Source organism: Phoxinus phoxinus (genome assembly GCF_949152265.1).
Source record: "Phoxinus phoxinus genome assembly, chromosome: 7".
In the NCBI taxonomy this organism is placed as follows: Eukaryota; Metazoa; Chordata; class Actinopteri; order Cypriniformes; family Leuciscidae; genus Phoxinus; species Phoxinus phoxinus.
This window is the reverse complement of record NC_136882.1, coordinates 10,666,677-10,682,544: the sequence shown is the minus strand read 5'-3', so window position 1 is coordinate 10,682,544 and position 15,868 is coordinate 10,666,677.

Sequence of the window (15,868 nt, the reverse complement as noted above, 5' to 3'; positions counted from 1 at the left end):
ATTGACTATTATTTGGCCAAAAATATGTTCCTTGGGTCAAATATGGACTTATTTTTTGGCTGATGTAACATAAGAAGGAGTCTTTGAGTCTGTATTGAAAGTTCAAGATTGACCATTATTCAGCCAAAAATATGTTCTTTGGGTCAAATTTGGACTTATTTTTTGGCTGACGTAACATAAGAAGGAGTCTTTGAGTATGTATAGAAAGTTCAAGATTGACTATTATTTGGCCAAAAATATGTTCCTTGGGTGAAATATGGACTTATTTTTTGGCTGACGTAACATCAGAAGTAGTGTTTGAGTATGTATAGAAAGTTCAAGATTGACTATTATTTGGCCAAAAATGTGTTCCTTGGGTCAAAATGGACTTATTTTTTGGCTGACGTAACATCAGAAGGAGTCTCTAAATATGTATAGAAAGTTCAAGATTGACTTTATTTTGGCCAAAAATATGTTCCTTGGGTCAAATATGGACTCATTTTTTGGCTGACGTAACATCAGAAGGAGTCTCTGAGTATTTATAAAAAAGTTCAAGATTGACTATTATTTGGACAAAAATATGTTCCTTGGGTCAAAAATGGACTTATTTTTTGGCTGACGTAACATCAGGAGTCTTTAAGTATGTATAGAAAGTTCAAGATTGACTATTATTTGGCCAAAAATATGTTCCTTGGGTCAAATATGGACTTATTTTTTGGCTGACGTAACATCAGGAGTCTTTGAATATGTATAGAAAGTTCAAGATTGACTATTATTTGGCCAAAAATATGTTCCTTGGGTCAAATATGGACTTATGTTTTGGCTGACATAACATCAGGAGTGTTTGAGTATGTATTGAAAGTTCAAGATTGACTATTATTTGGCCAAAAATATGTTCCTTGGGTCAAAAATGGACTTATTTTTTGGCTGACGTAACATCAGGAGTATTTGAGTATGTATAAAAATTTCAAGATTGACTATTATTTGTCAAAAAATATTTTCCTTGAGTCAAATATGGACTTTTTTTTTGGCTGACGTAACATCAGGAGTCTCTTAGTATGTATAGAAAGTTCAAGATTGACTATTTTTTGGCCAAAAATATGTTCCTTGTGTCAAATATGGACTTCTTTTTTGGCTGACAAACATCAGAAGGAGTCTCTAAATATGTATAGAAAGTTCAAGATTGACTTTATTTTGGCCAAAAATATGTTCCTTGGGTCAAATATGGACTCATTTTTTGGCTGACGTAACATCAGAAGGAGTCTCTGAGTATTTATAAAAAAGTTCAAGATTGACTATTATTTGGACAAATATATGTTCCTTGGGTCAAAAATGGACTTATTTTTTGGCTGACGTAACATCAGGAGTCTTTAAGTATGTATAGAAAGTTCAAGATTGACTATTATTTGGCCAAAAATATGTTCCTTGGGTCAAATATGGACTTATTTTTTGGCTGACGTAACATCAGGAGTCTTTGAATATGTATAGAAAGTTCAAGATTGACTATTATTTGGCCAAAAATATGTTCCTTGGGTCAAATATGGACTTATGTTTTGGCTGACATAACATCAGGAGTGTTTGAGTATGTATTGAAAGTTCAAGATTGACTATTATTTGGCCAAAAATATGTTCCTTGGGTCAAATATGGACTTATTTTTTGGCTGACGTAACATCAGAAGGAGTCTCTTAGTATTTGTAGGAAGTTCAAGATTGTCTATTATTTGGCCAAAAATATGTTCCTTGGGTCAAAATAGACTTATTTTTTGGCTGACGTAACATCAGGAGTCTTTGAGTATGTATAAAAATTTCAAGATTGACTATTATTTGTCAAAAAATATTTTCCTTGAGTCAAATATGGACTTTTTTTTTTGGCTGACGTAACATCAGGAGTCTCTTAGTATGTATAGAAAGTTCAAGATTGACTATTTTTTGGCCAAAAATATGTTCCTTGTGTCAAATATGGACTTCTTTTTTGGCTGACGTAACATCAGAAGGAGTCTTTGAGTATGTATTGAAAGTTCAAGATTGACCATTTTTTGGCCAAAAATATGTTCTTTGGGTCAAATATGGACTTATTTTTTGCTTGACGTAACATCAGGAGTCTTTGCGTATGAATAGAAAGTTCAAGATTGACTATTATTTGGCCAAAAATATGTTCCTTGGGTCAAATATGGACTTATTTTTTGGCTGACGTAACATAAGAAGGAGTCTTTGAGTATGTATTGAAAGTTCAAGATTTACCATTATTTGGCCAAAAATATGTTCTTTGGGTCAAATATGGACTTATTTTTTGGCTGACGTAACATCAGGAGTCTTTGAATATGTATAGAAAGTTCAAGATTGACTATTATTTGGCCAAAAATATGTTCCTTGGGTCAAATATGGACTTATGTTTTGGCTGACATAACATCAGGAGTGTTTGAGTATGTATTGAAAGTTCAAGATTGACTATTATTTGGCCAAAAATATGTTCCTTGGGTCAAAAAAGGACTTATTTTTTGGCTGACGTAACATCAGGAGTATTTGAGTATGTATAGAAAGTTCAAGATTGACTATTATTTGGCCAAAAATATGTTCCTTGGGTCAAATATGGACTTATTTTTTGGCTGACATAACATCATGAGTCTTTGAGTATGTATAGAAAGATCAAGATTGACTATTTTTTGGCCAAAAATATGTTCCTTGAGTCAAATATGGACTTCTCTTTTGGCTGACGTAATATCAAATGGAGTCTCTGAGTATGTATAGAAAGTTCAATATCGAGGATTCTATTGCCGTAAATATTTTCCCTGGGTCAAAATAGACTTATTTTTTGGCTGACGTAACATCAGGAGTCTTTGAGTATGTATAGAAATTTAAAGATTGACTATTATTTGTCAAAAAATATGTTCCTTGAGTCAAATATGGCCTTTTTTTTTTGGCTGACGTAACATCAGGAGTCTCTTAGTATGTATAGAAAGTTCAAGATTGACTATTATTTGGCCAAAAATATGTTCCTTGGGTCAAATATGGACTTATTTTTTGGCTGACGTAACTTCAGGAGTCTTTGAGTATGTATAGAAAGTTCAAGATTGACTATTATTTGGCCAAAAATATGTTCCTTGGGTCAAATATGGACTTATTTTTTGCCTGACGTAACATCAGAAGGAGTCTCTTAGTATGTATAGAAAGTTCAAGAATGACCATTATTTGGCCAAAAATATGTTCCCTGGGTCAAATATGGACTTCTTTTTTGGCTGACGTAATATCAAATGGAGTCTCTGAGTATGTATAGAAAGTTCAATATCGAGGATTCTATTGCCGTAAATATTTTCCCTGGGTCAAAATAGACTTATTTTTTGGCTGACGTAACATCAGGAGTCTTTGAGTATGTATAGAAATTTCAAGATTGACTATTATTTGTCAAAAAATATGTTCCTTGAGTCAAATATGGCCTTTTTTTTTTGGCTGACGTAACATCAGGAGTCTCTTAGTATGTATAGAAAGTTCAAGATTGACTATTATTTGGCCAAAAATATGTTCCTTGGGTCAAATATGGACTTATTTTTTGGCTGACGTAACTTCAGGAGTCTTTGAGTATGTATAGAAAGTTCAAGATTGACTATTATTTGGCCAAAAATATGTTCCTTGGGTCAAATATGGACTTATTTTTTGCCTGACGTAACATCAGAAGGAGTGTTTGAGTATGTATAGAAAGTTCAAGATTGACTATTATTTGGCCAAAAATATGTTCCTTGTGTCAAATATGGACTTCTTTTTTGGCTGACGTAACATCAGAAGGAGTCTTTGAGTATGTATTGAAAGTTCAAGATTGACAATTTTTTGGCCAAAAATATTTTCTGTGGGTCAAATATGGACTTATTTTTTGCTTGACGTAACATCAGGAGTCTTTGCGTATGAATAGAAAGTTCAAGATTGACTATTTTTTGGCCAAAAATATGTTCCTTGGGTCAAATATGGACTTAGTTTTTGGCTGACATAACATCAGGAGTCTTTGAGTATGTATTGAAAGTTCAAGATTTACCATTATTTGGCCAAAAATATGTTCCTTGGGTCAAATATGGACTTATTTTTTGGCTGACGTAACATCAGAAGGAGTCTCTTAGTATGTGTAGGAAGTTCAAGATTGTCTATTATTTGGCCAAAAATATGTTCCTTGGGTCAAAATAGACTTATTTTTTGGCTGACGTAACATCAGGAGTCTTTGAGTATGTATAAAAATTTCAAGATTGACTATTATTTGTCAAAAAATATGTTCCTTGAGTCAAATATGGACTTTTTTTTTGGCTGACGTAACATCAGGAGTCTCTTAGTATGTATAGAAAGTTCAAGATTGACTATTTTTGGGCCAAAAATATGTTCCTTGTGTCAAATATGGACTTCTTTTTTGGCTGACGTAACATCAGAAGGAGTCTCTTAGTATGTATAGAAAGTTCAAGAATGACCATTATTTGGCCAAAAATATGTTCCCTGGGTCAAATATGGACTTCTTTTTTGGCTGACGTAATATCAAATGGAGTCTCTGAGTATGTATAGAAAGTTCAATATCGAGGATTCTATTGCCGTAAAATATTTTTCTTGGGTCAAATATGGACTTCTGTATGGCTGATTTAACATCAGAATGAGTCTTTGAGTATGTATTGAAAGTTCAAGATTGACCATTATTTGGCCAAAAATATGTTCCTTGGGTCAAATATGGACTTTTTTTTTGGCTGACGTAACATCAGAAGGAGTCTTTGAGTATGTATTGAAAAATCAAGATTGACCATTATTTGGCCAAAAATATGTTCCTTGGGTCAAAATGGACTTATTTTTTGACTGATGTAACAATAAGAGTCTTTGAGTATGTATAGAAAGTTCAAGATTGACTTTATTTTGGCCAAAAATATGTTCCTTGGGTCAAATATGGACTTATTTTTTGCCTGACGTAACATCAGGAGTCTTTGAGTATGAATTGAAAGTTCAAGATTGACCATTATTTGGCCAAAAATATGTTCCTTGGGTCAAATTTGGACTTATTTTTTGGCTGACGTAACATAAGAAGGAGTCTTTGAGTATGTATAGAAAGTTCAAGATTGACTATTATTTGGCCAAAAATATGTTCCTTGGGTGAAATATGGACTTATTTTTTGGCTGACGTAACATCAGAAGTAGTGTTTGAGTATGTATAGAAAGTTCAAGATTGACTATTATTTGGCCAAAAATGTGTTCCTTGGGTCAAAATGGACTTATTTTTTGGCTGACGTAACATCAGAAGGAGTCTCTAAATATGTATAGAAAGTTCAAGATTGACTTTATTTTGGCCAAAAATATGTTCCTTGGGTCAAATATGGACTAATTTTTTGGCTGACGTAACATCAGAAGGAGTCTCTGAGTATTTATAAAAAAGTTCAAGATTGACTATTATTTGGACAAAAATATGTTCCTTGGGTCAAAAATGGACTTATTTTTTGGCTGACGTAACATCAGGAGTCTTTAAGTATGTATAGAAAGTTCAAGATTGACTATTATTTGGCCAAAAATATGTTCCTTGGGTCAAATATGGACTTATTTTTTGGCTGACGTAACATCAGGAGTCTTTGAATATGTATAGAAAGTTCAAGATTGACTATTATTTGGCCAAAAATATGTTCCTTGGGTCAAATATGGACTTATGTTTTGGCTGACATAACATCAGGAGTGTTTGAGTATGTATTGAAAGTTCAAGATTGACTATTATTTGGCCAAAAATATGTTCCTTGGGTCAAAAATGGACTTATTTTTTGGCTGACGTAACATCAGGAGTATTTGAGTATGTATAAAAATTTCAAGATTGACTATTATTTGTCAAAAAATATTTTCCTTGAGTCAAATATGGACTTTTTTTTTGGCTGACGTAACATCAGGAGTCTCTTAGTATGTATAGAAAGTTCAAGATTGACTATTTTTTGGCCAAAAATATGTTCCTTGTGTCAAATATGGACTTCTTTTTTGGCTGACAAACATCAGAAGGAGTCTCTAAATATGTATAGAAAGTTCAAGATTGACTTTATTTTGGCCAAAAATATGTTCCTTGGGTCAAATATGGACTCATTTTTTGGCTGACGTAACATCAGAAGGAGTCTCTGAGTATTTATAAAAAAGTTCAAGATTGACTATTATTTGGACAAAAATATGTTCCTTGGGTCAAAAATGGACTTATTTTTTGGCTGACGTAACATCAGGAGTCTTTAAGTATGTATAGAAAGTTCAAGATTGACTATTATTTGGCCAAAAATATGTTCCTTGGGTCAAATATGGACTTATTTTTTGGCTGACGTAACATCAGGAGTCTTTGAATATGTATAGAAAGTTCAAGATTGACTATTATTTGGCCAAAAATATGTTCCTTGGGTCAAATATGGACTTATGTTTTGGCTGACATAACATCAGGAGTGTTTGAGTATGTATTGAAAGTTCAAGATTGACTATTATTTGGCCAAAAATATGTTCCTTGGGTCAAATATGGACTTATTTTTTGGCTGACGTAACATCAGAAGGAGTCTCTTAGTATTTGTAGGAAGTTCAAGATTGTCTATTATTTGGCCAAAAATATGTTCCTTGGGTCAAAATAGACTTATTTTTTGGCTGACGTAACATCAGGAGTCTTTGAGTATGTATAAAAATTTCAAGATTGACTATTATTTGTCAAAAAATATTTTCCTTGAGTCAAATATGGACTTTTTTTTTTGGCTGACGTAACATCAGGAGTCTCTTAGTATGTATAGAAAGTTCAAGATTGACTATTTTTTGGCCAAAAATATGTTCCTTGTGTCAAATATGGACTTCTTTTTTGGCTGACGTAACATCAGAAGGAGTCTTTGAGTATGTATTGAAAGTTCAAGATTGACCATTTTTTGGCCAAAAATATGTTCTTTGGGTCAAATATGGACTTATTTTTTGCTTGACGTAACATCAGGAGTCTTTGCGTATGAATAGAAAGTTCAAGATTGACTATTATTTGGCCAAAAATATGTTCCTTGGGTCAAATATGGACTTATTTTTTGGCTGACGTAACATAAGAAGGAGTCTTTGAGTATGTATTGAAAGTTCAAGATTTACCATTATTTGGCCAAAAATATGTTCTTTGGGTCAAATATGGACTTATTTTTTGGCTGACGTAACATCAGGAGTCTTTGAATATGTATAGAAAGTTCAAGATTGACTATTATTTGGCCAAAAATATGTTCCTTGGGTCAAATATGGACTTATGTTTTGGCTGACATAACATCAGGAGTGTTTGAGTATGTATTGAAAGTTCAAGATTGACTATTATTTGGCCAAAAATATGTTCCTTGGGTCAAAAAAGGACTTATTTTTTGGCTGACGTAACATCAGGAGTATTTGAGTATGTATAGAAAGTTCAAGATTGACTATTATTTGGCCAAAAATATGTTCCTTGGGTCAAATATGGACTTATTTTTTGGCTGACATAACATCATGAGTCTTTGAGTATGTATAGAAAGATCAAGATTGACTATTTTTTGGCCAAAAATATGTTCCTTGAGTCAAATATGGACTTCTCTTTTGGCTGACGTAATATCAAATGGAGTCTCTGAGTATGTATAGAAAGTTCAATATCGAGGATTCTATTGCCGTAAATATTTTCCCTGGGTCAAAATAGACTTATTTTTTGGCTGACGTAACATCAGGAGTCTTTGAGTATGTATAGAAATTTAAAGATTGACTATTATTTGTCAAAAAATATGTTCCTTGAGTCAAATATGGCCTTTTTTTTTTGGCTGACGTAACATCAGGAGTCTCTTAGTATGTATAGAAAGTTCAAGATTGACTATTATTTGGCCAAAAATATGTTCCTTGGGTCAAATATGGACTTATTTTTTGGCTGACGTAACTTCAGGAGTCTTTGAGTATGTATAGAAAGTTCAAGATTGACTATTATTTGGCCAAAAATATGTTCCTTGGGTCAAATATGGACTTATTTTTTGCCTGACGTAACATCAGAAGGAGTCTCTTAGTATGTATAGAAAGTTCAAGAATGACCATTATTTGGCCAAAAATATGTTCCCTGGGTCAAATATGGACTTCTTTTTTGGCTGACGTAATATCAAATGGAGTCTCTGAGTATGTATAGAAAGTTCAATATCGAGGATTCTATTGCCGTAAATATTTTCCCTGGGTCAAAATAGACTTATTTTTTGGCTGACGTAACATCAGGAGTCTTTGAGTATGTATAGAAATTTCAAGATTGACTATTATTTGTCAAAAAATATGTTCCTTGAGTCAAATATGGCCTTTTTTTTTTGGCTGACGTAACATCAGGAGTCTCTTAGTATGTATAGAAAGTTCAAGATTGACTATTATTTGGCCAAAAATATGTTCCTTGGGTCAAATATGGACTTATTTTTTGGCTGACGTAACTTCAGGAGTCTTTGAGTATGTATAGAAAGTTCAAGATTGACTATTATTTGGCCAAAAATATGTTCCTTGGGTCAAATATGGACTTATTTTTTGCCTGACGTAACATCAGAAGGAGTGTTTGAGTATGTATAGAAAGTTCAAGATTGACTATTATTTGGCCAAAAATATGTTCCTTGTGTCAAATATGGACTTCTTTTTTGGCTGACGTAACATCAGAAGGAGTCTTTGAGTATGTATTGAAAGTTCAAGATTGACCATTTTTTGGCCAAAAATATTTTCTGTGGGTCAAATATGGACTTATTTTTTGCTTGACGTAACATCAGGAGTCTTTGCGTATGAATAGAAAGTTCAAGATTGACTATTTTTTGGCCAAAAATATGTTCCTTGGGTCAAATATGGACTTAGTTTTTGGCTGACATAACATCAGGAGTCTTTGAGTATGTATTGAAAGTTCAAGATTGACCATTATTTGGCCAAAAATATGTTCCTTGGGTCAAATATGGACTTATTTTTTGGCTGACGTAACATAAGAAGGAGTCTTTGAGTATGTATTGAAAGTTCAAGATTTACCATTATTTGGCCAAAAATATGTTCCTTGGGTCAAATATGGACTTATTTTTTGGCTGACGTAACATCAGAAGGAGTCTCTTAGTATGTGTAGGAAGTTCAAGATTGTCTATTATTTGGCCAAAAATATGTTCCTTGGGTCAAAATAGACTTATTTTTTGGCTGACGTAACATCAGGAGTCTTTGAGTATGTATAAAAATTTCAAGATTGACTATTATTTGTCAAAAAATATGTTCCTTGAGTCAAATATGGACTTTTTTTTTGGCTGACGTAACATCAGGAGTCTCTTAGTATGTATAGAAAGTTCAAGATTGACTATTTTTGGGCCAAAAATATGTTCCTTGTGTCAAATATGGACTTCTTTTTTGGCTGACGTAACATCAGAAGGAGTCTCTTAGTATGTATAGAAAGTTCAAGAATGACCATTATTTGGCCAAAAATATGTTCCCTGGGTCAAATATGGACTTCTTTTTTGGCTGACGTAATATCAAATGGAGTCTCTGAGTATGTATAGAAAGTTCAATATCGAGGATTCTATTGCCGTAAAATATTTTTCTTGGGTCAAATATGGACTTCTGTATGGCTGATTTAACATCAGAATGAGTCTTTGAGTATGTATTGAAAGTTCAAGATTGACCATTATTTGGCCAAAAATATGTTCCTTGGGTCAAATATGGACTTTTTTTTTGGCTGACGTAACATCAGAAGGAGTCTTTGAGTATGTATTGAAAAATCAAGATTGACCATTATTTGGCCAAAAATATGTTCCTTGGGTCAAAATGGACTTATTTTTTGACTGATGTAACAATAAGAGTCTTTGAGTATGTATAGAAAGTTCAAGATTGACTTTATTTTGGCCAAAAATATGTTCCTTGGGTCAAATATGGACTTATTTTTTGCCTGACGTAACATCAGGAGTCTTTGAGTATGAATTGAAAGTTCAAGATTGACCATTATTTGGCCAAAAATATGTTCCTTGGGTCAAATATGGACTTATTTTTTGGCTGACGTAACATCAGGGGTCTTTGAGTATGTATTGAAAAATCAAGATTGACCATTATTTGGCCAAAAATATGTTCCTTGGGTCAAAATGGACTTATTTTTTGACTGATGTAACAATAGGAGTCTTTGAGTATGTATATAAAGTTCAAGATTGACTTTATTTTGATCAAAAATATGTTCCTTGGGTCAAATATGGACTTATTTTTTGCCTGACGTAACATCAGGAGTCTTTGAGTATGAATTGAAAGTTCAAGATTGACCATTATTTGGCCAAAAATATGTTCCTTGGGTCAAATTTGGACTTATTTTTTGGCTGACGTAACATCAGGGGTCTTTGAGTATGTGTAGAAAGTTCAAGATTGACTATTATTTGGCCAAAAATATGTTCCTTGGGTCAAAATAGACTTATTTTTTGGCTGACGTAACATCAGGAGTCTTTGAGTATGTATAGAAATTTCAAGATTGACTATTATTTGTCAAAAAATATGTACCTTGAGTCAAATATGGCCTTTTTTTTTGGCTGACGTAACATCAGGAGTGTCTTAGTATGTATAGAAAGTTCAAGATTGACTATTATTTGGCCAAAAATATGTTCCTTGGGTGAAATATGGACTTATTTTTTGGCTGACGTAACATCAGAAGTAGTGTTTGAGTATGTATAGAAAGTTCAAGATTGACTATTATTTGGCCAAAAATGTGTTCCTTGGGTCAAAATGGACTTATTTTTTGGCTGACGTAACATCAGAAGGAGTCTCTAAATATGTATAGAAAGTTCAAGATTGACTTTATTTTGGCCAAAAATATGTTCCTTGGGTCAAATATGGACTCATTTTTTGGCTGACGTAACATCAGAAGGAGTCTCTGAGTATTTATAAAAAAGTTCAAGATTGACTATTATTTGGACAAAAATATGTTCCTTGGGTCAAAAATGGACTTATTTTTTGGCTGACGTAACATCAGGAGTCTTTAAGTATGTATAGAAAGTTCAAGATTGACTATTATTTGGCCAAAAATATGTTCCTTGGGTCAAATATGGACTTATTTTTTGGCTGACGTAACATCAGGAGTCTTTGAATATGTATAGAAAGTTCAAGATTGACTATTATTTGGCCAAAAATATGTTCCTTGGGTCAAATATGGACTTATGTTTTGGCTGACATAACATCAGGAGTGTTTGAGTATGTATTGAAAGTTCAAGATTGACTATTATTTGGCCAAAAATATGTTCCTTGGGTCAAATATGGACTTATTTTTTGGCTGACGTAACATCAGAAGGAGTCTCTTAGTATGTGTAGGAAGTTCAAGATTGTCTATTATTTGGCCAAAAATATGTTCCTTGGGTCAAAATAGACTTATTTTTTGGCTGACGTAACATCAGGAGTCTTTGAGTATGTATAAAAATTTCAAGATTGACTATTATTTGTCAAAAAATATTTTCCTTGAGTCAAATATGGACTTTTTTTTTGGCTGACGTAACATCAGGAGTCTCTTAGTATGTATAGAAAGTTCAAGATTGACTATTTTTTGGCCAAAAATATGTTCCTTGTGTCAAATATGGACTTCTTTTTTGGCTGACGTAACATCAGAAGGAGTCTCTTAGTATGTATAGAAAGTTCAAGAATGACCATTATTTGGCCAAAAATATGTTCCCTGGGTCAAATATGGACTTCTTTTTTGGCTGACGTAATATCAAATGGAGTCTCTGAGTATGTATAGAAAGTTCAATATCGAGGATTCTATTGCCGTAAAATATTTTTCTTGGGTCAAATATGGACTTCTGTATGGCTGATTTAACATCAGAATGAGTCTTTGAGTATGTATTGAAAGTTCAAGATTGACCATTATTTGGCCAAAAATATGTTCCTTGGGTCAAATATGGACTTTTTTTTTGGCTGACGTAACATCAGAAGGAGTCTTTGAGTATGTATTGAAAAATCAAGATTGACCATTATTTGGCCAAAAATATGTTCCTTGGGTCAAAATGGACTTATTTTTTGACTGATGTAACAATAGGAGTCTTTGAGTATGTATAGAAAGTTCAAGATTGACTTTATTTTGGCCAAAAATATGTTCCTTGGGTCAAATATGGACTTATTTTTTGCCTGACGTAACATCAGGAGTCTTTGAGTATGAATTGAAAGTTCAAGATTGACCATTATTTGGCCAAAAATATGTTCCTTGGGTCAAATATGGACTTATTTTTTGGCTGACGTAAAATCAGGGGTCTTTGAGTATGTATAGAAAGTTCAAGATTGACTTTATTTTGGCCAAAAATATGTTCCTTGGGTCAAAATGGACTTATTTTTTGACTGATGTAACAATAGGAGTCTTTGAGTATGTATATAAAGTTCAAGATTGACTTTATTTTGACCAAAAATATGTTCCTTGGGTCAAATATGGACTTATTTTTTGGCTGACGTAACATCAGGAGTCTTTGAGTATGAATTGAAAGTTCAAGATTGACCATTATTTGGCCAAAAATATGTTCCTTGGGTCAAATTTGGACTTATTTTTTGGCTGACGTAACATCAGGGGTCTTTGAGTATGTGTAGAAAGTTCAAGATTGACTATTATTTGGCCAAAAATGTGTTCCTTGGGTCAAAATAGACTTATTTTTTGGCTGACGTAACATCAGGAGTCTTTGAGTATGTATAGAAATTTCAAGATTGACTATTATTTGTCAAAAAATATGTACCTTGAGTCAAATATGGCCTTTTTTTTTGGCTGACGTAACATCAGGAGTCTCTTAGTATGTATAGGAAGTTCAAGATTGACTATTATTTGGCCAAAAATATGTTCCTTGGGTCAAATATGGACTTATTTTTTGGCTGATGTAACATAAGAAGGAGTCTTTGAGTCTGTATTGAAAGTTCAAGATTGACCATTATTCAGCCAAAAATATGTTCTTTGGGTCAAATATGGACTTATTTTTTGGCTGACGTAACATAAGAAGGAGTCTTTGAGTATGTATAGAAAGTTCAAGATTGACTATTATTTGGCCAAAAATATGTTCCTTGGGTGAAATATGGACTTATTTTTTGGCTGACGTAACATCAGAAGTAGTGTTTGAGTATGTATAGAAAGTTCAAGATTGACTATTATTTGGCCAAAAATGTGTTCCTTGGGTCAAAATGGACTTATTTTTTGGCTGACGTAACATCAGAAGGAGTCTCTAAATATGTATAGAAAGTTCAAGATTGACTTTATTTTGGCCAAAAATATGTTCCTTGGGTCAAATATGGACTCATTTTTTGGCTGACGTAACATCAGAAGGAGTCTCTGAGTATTTATAAAAAAGTTCAAGATTGACTATTATTTGGACAAAAATATGTTCCTTGGGTCAAAAATGGACTTATTTTTTGGCTGACGTAACATCAGGAGTCTTTAAGTATGTATAGAAAGTTCAAGATTGACTATTATTTGGCCAAAAATATGTACCTTGGGTCAAATATGGACTTATTTTTTGGCTGACGTAACATCAGGAGTCTTTGAATATGTATAGAAAGTTCAAGATTGACTATTATTTGGCCAAAAATATGTTCCTTGGGTCAAATATGGAATTATGTTTTGGCTGACATAACATCAGGAGTGTTTGAGTATGTATTGAAAGTTCAAGATTGACTATTATTTGGCCAAAAATATGTTCCTTGGGTCAAAAATGGACTTATTTTTTGGCTGACGTAACATCAGGAGTATTTGAGTATGTATAAAAATTTCAAGATTGACTATTATTTGTCAAAAAATATTTTCCTTGAGTCAAATATGGACTTTTTTTTTGGCTGACGTAACATCAGGAGTCTCTTAGTATGTATAGAAAGTTCAAGATTGACTATTTTTTGGCCAAAAATATGTTCCTTGTGTCAAATATGGACTTCTTTTTTGGCTGACAAACATCAGATGGAGTCTCTAAATATGTAGAGAAAGTTCAAGATTGACTTTATTTTGGCCAAAAATATGTTCCTTGGGTCAAATATAGACTCATTTTTTGGCTGACGTAACATCAGAAGGAGTCTCTGAGTATTTATAAAAAAGTTCAAGATTGACTATTATTTGGACAAAAATATGTTCCTTGGGTCAAAAATGGACTTATTTTTTGGCTGACGTAACATCAGGAGTCTTTAAGTATGTATAGAAAGTTCAAGATTGACTATTATTTGGCCAAAAATATGTTCCTTGGGTCAAATATGGACTTATGTTTTGGCTGACATAACATCAGGAGTGTTTGAGTATGTATTGAAAGTTCAAGATTGACTATTATTTGGCCAAAAATATGTTCCTTGGGTCAAATATGGACTTATTTTTTGGCTGACGTAACATCAGAAGGAGTCTCTTAGTATGTGTAGGAAGTTCAAGATTGTCTATTATTTGGCCAAAAATATGTTCCTTGGGTCAAAATAGACTTATTTTTTGGCTGACGTAACATCAGGAGTCTTTGAGTATGTATAAAAATGTCAAGATTGACTATTATTTGTCAAAAAATATTTTCCTTGAGTCAAATATGGACTTTTTTTTTTGGCTGACGTAACATCAGGAGTCTCTTAGTATGTATAGAAAGTTCAAGATTGACTATTTTTTGGCCAAAAATATGTTCCTTGTGTCAAATATGGACTTCTTTTTTGGCTGACGTAACATCAGAAGGAGTCTTTGAGTATGTATTGAAAGTTCAAGATTGACCATTTTTTGGCCAAAAATATGTTCTTTGGGTCAAATATGGACTTATTTTTTGCTTGACGTAACATCAGGAGTCTTTGCGTATGAATAGAAAGTTCAAGATTGACTATTATTTGGCCAAAAATATGTTCCTTGGGTCAAATATGGACTTATTTTTTGGCTGACGTAACATAAGAAGGAGTCTTTGAGTATGTATTGAAAGTTCAAGATTTACCATTATTTGGCCAAAAATATGTTCCTTGGGTCAAATATGGACTTATTTTTTGGCTGACGTAACATCAGAAGGAGTCTCTTAGTATGTGTAGGAAGTTCAAGATTGTCTATTATTTGGCCAAAAATATGTTCCTTGGGTCAAAATAGACTTATTTTTTGGCTGACGAAACATCAGGAGTCTTTGAGTATGTATAAAAATTTCTAGATTGACTATTATTTGTCACAAAATATTTTCCTTGAGTCAAATATGGACTTTTTTTTGGCTGACGTAACATCAGGAGTCTCTTAGTATGTATAGAAAGTTCAAGATTGACTATTTTTTGGCCAAAAATATGTTCCTTTTGTCAAATATGGACTTCTTTTTTGGCTGACGTAACATCAGAAGGAGTCTCTTAGTATGTATAGAAAGTTCAAGAATGACCATTATTTGGCCAAAAATATGTTCCCTGGGTCAAATATGGACTTCTTTTTTGGCTGACGTAATATCAAATGGAGTCTCTGAGTATGTATAGAAAGTTCAATATCGAGGATTCTATTGCCGTAAAATATTTTTCTTGGGTCAAATATGGACTTCTGTATGGCTGATTTAACATCAGAATGAGTCTTTGAGTATGTATTGAAAGTTCAAGATTGACCATTATTTGGCCAAAAATATGTTCCTTGGGTCAAATATGGACTTTTTTTTTTGGCTGACGTAACATCAGAAGGAGTCTTTGAGTATGTATTGAAAAATCAAGATTGACCATTATTTGGCCAAAAATATGTTCCTTGGGTCAAAATGGACTTATTTTTTGACTGATGTAACAATAGGAGTCTTTGAGTATGTATAGAAAGTTCAAGATTGACTTTATTTTGGCCAAAAATATGTTCCTTGGGTCAAATATGGACTTATTTTTTGCCTGACGTAACATCAGGAGTCTTTGAGTATGAATTGAAAGTTCAAGATTGACCATTATTCAGCCAAAAATATGTTCCTTGGGTCAAATTTGGACTTATTTTTTGGCTGACGTAACATCAGGGGTCTTTGAGTATGTG